The sequence below is a fragment of the Vipera ursinii genome (assembly GCF_947247035.1).
Source record: "Vipera ursinii genome assembly, chromosome: 2".
Lineage (NCBI taxonomy): Eukaryota > Metazoa > Chordata > Lepidosauria > Squamata > Viperidae > Vipera > Vipera ursinii.
Genome location: NC_139513.1, coordinates 273,336,800 through 273,346,381, shown reverse-complemented (window position 1 = coordinate 273,346,381; position 9,582 = coordinate 273,336,800).

Genomic DNA, 9,582 nt, shown 5'->3' with positions numbered 1-9,582 from the left:
AACCACCTACTTTAACTCTTATAGTACACTGGCTGTCAATCTGTTAAATTCTGTCTTGGTGAGTTGGATCATTTTTAACTAGCAAAGTATCCATGATTCACCATAAGTAATTGTATATATTTTGTGATCCAATGATTATAAAATCTGCACAACATAAGATGCTTTTTAAGGACAAGGAGCTTGACATTTTAGATAGCACAGTCACTCTAGCCAAAATGTAATATTGTTAGTTTCAGTTGAAGAGATATAAGATATAATTTATAAGATATAAATTAACATGTCTTAAAGGAATTTTAAATTTAGCTGAATTTTGCAGAAATTTTATTTGTTCATATTCTTAAAATGTAAACATATAGTAAAATGTCATTTGTTGTAAACGCATAGAACAAATCTACAGGCTCACAGTTTTATTAGGCCTGAGGATCCAAGTTTAACCACTGGAATTTCTATTTTAAACTGGAAAAAAGACCTACTTGAAATTTTGAAAAGCTATTGTTTATCAAAGTAAACTATATAAATTAGACCAGGATTCTGATTTGGCAAAAATAAGCCAAATATATTGCTTATATGTGCTTAAGTAAATGCTAACAAGTCATTGGGTGCATTTTATTATTTGTTGTAAAATTTTGGGAAGGGAAATTGGAAAATTCACAGCAAAAAAATGAAAAGTTCCAAAAAATGTTAGTGCAGTATTCAGTTCTTAAGACAAACTTCTATCTTTGGCTTGAAACAACTGCTCTTGGAATTAGTAAATTTGAGCTATAATATTTAGAAACAGTGTAGAACAGATACTGTGGGCTTCATAGGGAATCTTAGATTCCTATACTGCAAATAAATAATGCATTAAACTGTTCAACATAATATAATTATATTATGGACATAAAAATATTGCTGTTGGAAGCACACAGTGTAGTCAGAATATAATACTGCAGGTCAGGAGAAGAAAAATAGAACTGTCAGTGACTATGTGATAACATCTGGACTTTATTGGATTTAGCATTTGTAACATTAAAAGAAATTTTGCTGGTAGAATTAATAATGTATTGTTTTCTCACCCTGAGCAAATGGCCACCTCCCCCAACTCCCAGTTCCTACAACATATCCTGACTATATCCCAGAATTTCAAAGAGGAGTTTGCCAAAAAATCAGTGGAGAGATATTTTGCTGTTTTAAAAGGGTAAACACATGAAAACTGCAGTGTAAGCCCTAAAATGAGTTTCATGTGGTTAAGATAAATCCCAACCCCCCCAAAAGTGTGTGTGTACACGTATGTGTGTGTTTTAATTGTTGGTAGAACCAATCTTATCCATTTTGCACAATTATTTTCACTTATTAACCTTTCTAAAAACATTGTACAGCACCCAATTTCCAAAGGTTTGGAACGGGCATTCACTCTGCATATATATTGGTCTTTGGACCCCCTAATTCAAAGGCTATGTTGTCTGAGAGTTATGGGAACTAAAGACTAACAGATTAGGAGAGCATCAGACTGAGAAACAGCTTCCTCTCCATACTGCATTTTATAACCAGATTACAAAATATAAACCAGGCTGAGAAACATTTCCTTAGGTCATACCAAAGTCTGTATAGTGATAACCTACTGATTTTAACCTATATATTATCTTAATTGCATTCTCACACTACCTGACTCTATGGTGCAAGTCTCCCCCATCTCCCTTGACCCCCCCTTTTTTTTGCTATAGATTCGTTCCAACTGGATTTAAGTGACTGTTTTGAATTGAGACATAGGTATCTACTACAAAGCAAACTCTTGTCTTATTGTATATTTCAGTTGAGTATTAAACTGAGTGCACGCCAATATGAAATGTCAGGTAGATGGAAAGCAGAAACTCCAAATGGTAAAAAACAGAGCACAGTAGTGTTTTTTACAGAAAACAGTAGTATCTGCTAAAAATATCAAATATGTTGTTATTGCCATAAAATATCCTTTCCCAGTCTAGCTTTCTTCAAATTTATTGGAATTGCAATACCCAACTTTAGAAAGCTGCCCATCTGGAGATGTCAGATTGGAACAAACTCTTGCATTGGCTATTTTGAACTAAAAAATATAGATTTAAATTCAACATTTGTAACAAAACTTAGATAAAAACATTTTGTGTACTGTATTTCAGATCCTGGATCTATAGTATAGAATTGAGAAATGTCAATACAAGCATCACCTCTGTGGGAACTCACCAGATTTCCTGTCCCAGCTGAACTTTTACAATCATTAACAGAAACTGGCATACAGGAAAGACTCTAAGCAGCATCTCTATTTCCAAAAATGCTTCTAGACTCCAAATAAACTTCATTGATGGTGACTGCAGCCTGGTTCTTTGCTTGTAAATATGTCTCCCAAGACAATGACAAAATTAAGAGGTGTGATATGGCAGACATGGCTAAGACCATCCTGATAAATTTGTAGTAATTGGTTCTAACCAACATGGCAGTGGTTTTGAGAATGACTCTTGTTATGTACTGGGTTTTGGTAATACACCACGTGGGTTGCTGGAGCAGCTAACGGCTCTCCAGCAACCCAGACTAACTGTCTCCTGTCCTGCAATTGGCTAACCCCAGGCAGCAAGAGTGGGTTCAAACCTATTGGATGCCACCTAGGGGCTAGACTATATATTGTGGCTGGTTGCAGCCCAAGCTTCAGTACAGTTCTAGCAAGAAATAAAGTATGAGTTATCCTGTACTCAGCCTCGTGTATTCATTCCTGCACCTAAGAGCCCACTACTTAACAGTGGCGATGAGGATGGGATCCTGCTTCATTGATTAAGAGCTGAAGTCTTCGAGGGGTTGGCAGCATTTTCCCTCCCCCTCTCTCAAGGCCAGCTAGCAAGCTACACTAGCAGCCTCATGCTCAGTGGATGCATTCCCTGAGCAGGATCTGAAGATTGCAGGAACCAGAGTGAAGAATGCCAAAGGTCGGCAAATTAAGAGAATTTGACGTGAAACATCCGGAGGAATGGCCATTTTACCTTTTGCAAGTAGAAAACTATCTGAGAGCCAATCAGATCGCAGAGGAAGGTCTGAAGGCCGCAACGCTGCTTTGCGTGTGTGGCCCAGCAACCTTCAATTTGGGCGAAAATCTTTTCGCGCCGACACCCATCAAAGCTGTCTGCTACGCGGATCTAAAAAAGAAGCTAACCGGGCACTTCCAGCCCAAGATGTCTGAGATGGCTTGGAGATTCAAATTCGACCAAAGAGTGCAGCTACCTGGGGAGACAGCTTCGGAGTTCATTGCGGGCCTAAGACAGGCCGCACGCCTTTGCAAGTTCTCAAACTTAGAAGAATGACTAAGAGACCGGCTCGTCTGTGGCCTTCGGGACAGAACGCTTCAGCAGAGACTGTTTGCTAGACCCAATTTAACGTTTTCCAAAGCACAGGATGAGGTGATGGCCACCGAAGCTGCCGGGGGCGCAGTGCAGTCAGTTCAGCCCACCAAACCTTCAAAAGTCGAAGAATCGGTCCATCTTGAGGTCGCCAAATGCACCGGAGAATTGTCAGAGGAAGAAGAACCCAAAATCAACAGACTCCAAAGGCAACCCAACGTGCAACACCGCAACAGCCACCAGCGAGAGGACAGTTACAAGGCAGTTCTCTTACCAAGATGTAAGGGGTGTGGAGGCAACCATATTCGCGCCAGTTGCAGATTTCGTTCGGCCACGTGTAGAGCTTGCGGAAGAACCGGCCACATCGTGGTGGTTTGCAGAGCCCGCCAGAGAGCCCGGCCACCCAAACACCAGTTGGAGGAACTGTTGTGCTTCAGGGTCAGCCTGTGGGTTCGGCAGTTGGGTCGGATGATTCAGAGGAGGAGGAGGGGGGTGTTGGAGAGCTTGCTGAGAATAATATTGAGGCTCCACAGAGCCCTCATCCAGGCCCCTCCCACCTGGTCACGATGCAGACCCAGCTATGTGAGCCTGACAGCATGGATGAAGATGACCCACAGCTAGCCCTGTTCAAGGACACCCAACGCAGGAGGCAGTCAATCAGGAGTAAACAGAGGAAGGCAATGGGGCACCTCGGAAGGAGGCAGAGAGAAGCCACGCCCTGAACTGTTTAAAAGGGGAATGCGTGGGAGGGCTGGTTTGCTGAAGGCAACCATTTGAATAGCTCCTGTTTCAGGGTTCATGTTTGCTCTCTTTGCTCTGTTTATGTTTTTATGTTAATAAATTTGGCAGGCTTAGTTCCAGCCTCTTGCCTTCTTGTAAAAGGGGTTGTCCCTGCCTTTTCTGCAGGGCCGGTAGCAGGCTGGTACAGAACAGGAACCGACTAGGAAAGGTACTGGGGCCCAGTGTCCAGTTAGTGTGGGATTCTTCAGAAGCCAGAGAAGCGTATGCTGCACTGGGGCTCGACGCCCTCTCAAACCCAAACTTAAGCTCTTGGTAGAGCTACAAGGAGTTCCATGTAAGATGGAGTTGGACTCCGGCTCTGCAGTCTCAATCATTTTGCAAGACACATTCAACTTTGTGTGTAGGCGCAGTAACAATTGGGCCAAACTAAGACCCTCAAATATCATTTTAACGGATTTTCAAAATGCTCACGTTAAAGTTAAGGGTGAAGCCACTGTATTGGTAAAATTTAAAGGGTTTTTGGGGCACCTGGATGTAATAGTAGTAGGGGGCCAGAGAACGAGTCTCATTGGACTTGATTGGTTTGATGCCTTAGGTATTCAGATTACTGGCATAAACCGGACACAAACTGCAGACCTCATGTCAGTGTGCGAAGAATATGCAGATGTTTTTGATTCAACCCTAGGCACATACACAGGCCTGCCTATTTCTTTTAAATTAGATCCCAACGTTGTCCCAATCAGGGTTAAGCCTTGCAGGGTCCCCTTTGCTTTCAAACATAAAATTGATTGTGAAATAGATAAGCTTGTAGAACAAGGAGTGTTACAGCCTGTTGATGATGGGGAGTGGGAAACTCCTACTGTCACTCCACTTAAGGCCAATGGGGAAATTCGCATTTGTGCTGATTATAAATGCACATTAAATAAAGCCCTCAAGCAGCATGCTTATCTGGTTCCAGTGGTGAACCATATTTTAGCCTCTTTGCAAGGGGGATCTACTTTTGCTAAACTTGATTTAGCACAGGCCTATCAGCAATTGCCGGTTGATGAGGCCACAGCCGCGGCTCAAATGATCGTGACTCATAGAGGGGCATTCAAAGTCAAATGCTTACAATTTGGAGTCAGTGTTGCACCGGGTATTTTCCAAGGGATTATGGAATGTACACTTAAGGGTATCCAGGGCATCTGCCCTTATTTTGATGATGTTCTTATTGCTGGGGAATCCCCAGAAGTGTTGGCCAGAAGGCTCAGGGCTGTTTTGCAGAGGCTTCGTGAAGCAGGCCTCAAATTAAAAAAGAACAAGTGTAGTATTGGGGTTTCATCAACAGAATTCTTGGGTTTCCGCATTGATGCTAATGGCATTCACCCCGATGATTCTAAAGTGAAGGCCATTAAAATGGCTCCTAGGCCCAAATCAAAAGGAGAGCTGCAAGCATTTTTGGGTCTCCTAAATTTTTATCACACATTCCTACCTCATAAGGCAGCAATAGCAGAGCCCCTCCACAGGCTGCTTGACAAAAAAGCTCCTTGGAAATGGACTAACTTACACGAAAAAAGTTTCCAGGATTTGAAAGCACTTCTGTCAGAAAAGTCCACTGTAACTCATTACATAGAGTCTAAACCTGTATGTCTTGCGTGTGATGCATCTCCCTATGGGGTGGGGGCAGTCGTAAGCCACTTATAAAAATGGGGAACAGGTTCCTATAGCATTTTACTGAAGGACCTTGTCCTCTGCTGAGCGCAACTATGCCCAGATTGACAAAGAGGCCCTGGCCATAGTTGCTGGAATTAAAAAAAAATCATGATTATATATATGGCAGGGATTTCACTGTCTACACTGACCACAAACCTCTGTTGGGACTGTTCACAACAGACAATCAAACCCCCCACATACTATCTCCAAGAATGATGAGATGGTCTATTTTTCTGTCTGCATACAATTTTAAGTTAATTCATAAACCAGGAAAGGAAATGGGCCATGCTGATGGCCTCAACAGACTACCACTGCCACTAATGGATCCAGATCTGGCTCCAGCTGCTAGAATATTTTCCATACAGGACATACCTGAATTTCCCCTCCATGCAGGGGACATTGCTGCTGAAACTGCCACAGATAAAATACTTAGTAGAGTGTTGTCATGGGTATACATGGGCTGGTTGGAAAAAAGTCCAGGCTCTGAATTTCAAAGTTATTTTGTCAGGAGGCATGAGTTGTCTGCACATAAAGGGTGCATTTTATGGGGGAACAGAGTCATAATTACCACTTCCCTAACAGACACGGTCTTACACTCAGTACATGAAGGCCATCCAGGCATTGTCAGAATGAAAGCCTTAGCTAGAAGCTACCTTTGGTGGCCTGGCCTTGATAAGGCCATCAAGGGTCAAGTCCATGGTTGTTATACATGCCAGTAATCTAGGCCTGAAATGCCACAGGCCCCAGTTCACAGGTGAGAGGAAACACACACTCCCTGGTCTAGGATTCACATAGACTATGCTGGGCCTTTTCAGGGGCAAATCTTCCTGATAGTAGTGGATAGCCACTCAAAATGGCTGGAAGTAATTCCAGTTCCTAACATGACTACTGCTAGGACCATCCAGGTGCTGAGAAAACTCTTTGCAACACATGGGTTGTCTGATGTCTTAGTTTCTGACAATGGGGCCCAATTCACTCCTGCTGAATTTCAGGCTTTCCTTAGAGCTAATCTCATCAGATATGCAACATCTGCACCGTTTCATCCATCTTCTAATGGTCAAGCCAAACGCATGGTGAGGACAATGAAGGACGCATTCAAGCATATTGTTACAGGTGACTGGATCACAGATTGGCAGATTTCTTACTCTGCCAGCATTCTATGCCCTGCACGGCCACAGGTAAAAGTCCTGGAGAACTACGTTGGGGGAGGCATTTGATTACTAAACTGGACAGGTTGCATCCAGACAGAGTGGCAGCAGAAGCCTCTCAACCAAAACCCCCAAGCGGGCTGCACATGGGTGATTGGGTTTGGGCCAGGAACTATGGTGAGGGGAATTTGTGGGTTCCTGGTCAAATCACCAAGGCATCTGGACCCCTATCTTATGAAGTGCTGTTGGAGGGAGGGCGAGTTGTCAGAAGACACATTGATCAGCTCAGGAAAAGGTTTCCAGAATGGCCACTAAGCGAGGTCTGCATCATAAGTCCCTCCCAAGGTCCTCAAACTTGCGGCCAAGCCAGCCCTCACATGGACTACCAGGACTCTTTCTTCTCAGCCGAGATGAAACCAGAGGGAGAATCGGGGAGCACGGGGGGTGCAACATGGACCCCCTGACGAAGCAAGCCAACCAAGCTTCAGCAACCGCTGTGCCTACTCTGCCGAACAGACTGACTCTGGGTTGGGCCAACCTGGGGAGGCCAGCCAGAGCGTTTCGAATCCCCTTGACTTAGAAGCACAAAGGGACATGAATCTACCCAGCCCACCAGGTAAGCTGGCAGACCACAAAGTGATGGGAACTCCAAGATGTTCCTCTAGGCCATCCAAGCCTCCTGCGTACCTCACAGATTACATTGTAAAATAAAGTGATGTATTTTGTTGTAAAGCTTGTTGCCACTAACTACAGAAACTAGTGTTTGTGTAAGTGCCTATTACTGTAAATGGAAGCCTGATCATTAAGACGTTGTTTAATCTCATTGTAGTCCACAGTGATTATATTAGTTTATTATTTTTATTATTTATCACTTTATTATGGGTGCGTTGATCAATAAGTTTTAACAACTGTCAAGACTAATTGTGGTTCTCATAGTTTAATCTAAGAGGGGAGGGGTGTTATGTACTGGTTTTTGGTGATACACCATGTGGGTTGCTGGAGCAGCTAACGGCTCTTCAGCAACCCAGACCGTCTCCTGTCCTGCAATTGGCTAGCCCCAGGTGGCAAGAGTGGGTTCAAACCTATTGGCTGCCGCCTAGGGGCTAGACTATATATTGCAGCTGGTTACAGCCCATGCTTCAGTACAGTTCTAGCAAGAAATAAAGTATGAGTTATCCTGTACTCAGCCTCGTGTATTCATTCCTGCACCTAAGAGCCCACTACTTAACAACTCTTAAGAGTTATTTTGTAAGAACATCACAACCAGTGATGGGATTCAGCTGGTTCGCACCACTTCGGCAGAACTGGTAGCAAATTGTTTGTTGCTCAGGCCCAGAATGGACTTCCAGAAGTGGCATCCACACAGAGAACTGGTTGTTCACATATTTGAATCCCACCACTGATCACAACATGTTCTAAATTTCCCAAACATGCCCACCAGATCATTAATGTTGGTGAATCTTATTCCAGAAAGGCTGGCGATGTGATCTTTCTGCTGATTCTGGGACATTCCTATACATGTATATGACATGTGCAGAATTAATATGCCAGTGCTAAAGGTAGTCTAGAATTTCATTTTTAAAGATAGGTTTTCCATCTACAGTGAGAATTATATATTAAGAAGCATTTATTATTGGTTTCTTCTCACTGCATGCAGTTTGAAATGCTTCAGTTCCATCAATTCAATACATACTGTATCATATAATGCTTGTCCGCATATGCTTTTAGATTTTGAGAGATTATACGATTATGTGTGCTACTACTTCAGTGTCAGCTCTTAACAGATACTGTAGATGAGAGATTAAATGTGAAGAAGTAGTTAATCTTCAGGATTCACTGCCGTTGTAACAATCCAAAAGCTTAGATTGTTTTAACAACTGATTAAATCAGGACCTGGTAATATTTTCAGACACAGATGGATCATGCAAACTTTCAACATTTCAGTAATCTTCAGTAGGCCAGTATTTCTTAAAATAATGTTAAAATTGTGTAGCTCACAAGATTTTAGGGTATTTCACTATTTTTGTTAGTGGTAGTATAAAATTTCTCTCTTTGTATTAAAGTCCACTCAATCTTTTACTGATTTTATTTACTTAAACACTGAAGGATCACACGTGGTGGATTTGAAGACAAACCTCACCCCTCCCTCTACAGTTAATCTGGTCTCTGAAAAATCCATTGATTATTGTTTTTTATTTTGGTTTAGGGCTTCATTTGGCACTAACTGATTCCTAACTGATGTTTTCATTCTTTGCCCCATCTGTGTGTCCATTTTTCCAGTCTTGTTTTATCCATAGATATTTTCTCCCTCTTAATCTGCTTCCACTTTTTTTAAATCTTCTTTGTTACATTTGACCAATGACTCATCCAAACTGGAATCTACTGTTTTAAGTGGTCTTTTCTCAGAATATTTGGGGTTGTTATTGTTAGTCTACAAATATTTTTAATACCCTTGCAGAAATAGGGCACTGGTATTATGCCCTGGCATTATTTAAGAGCATACAGTTCATATTAGGGAGGGGTTGCCACCCCCAGGTCTGGGGAACCTGATTGGAGGAATCATCTTTATATATGCTGTCTGTACATCTTCTGACTTTGACTCTCTGTGGCAGTGGAATGTAAGCACAAATTATCCTGCACAGATAATAAGAGAGTTGAAAAAA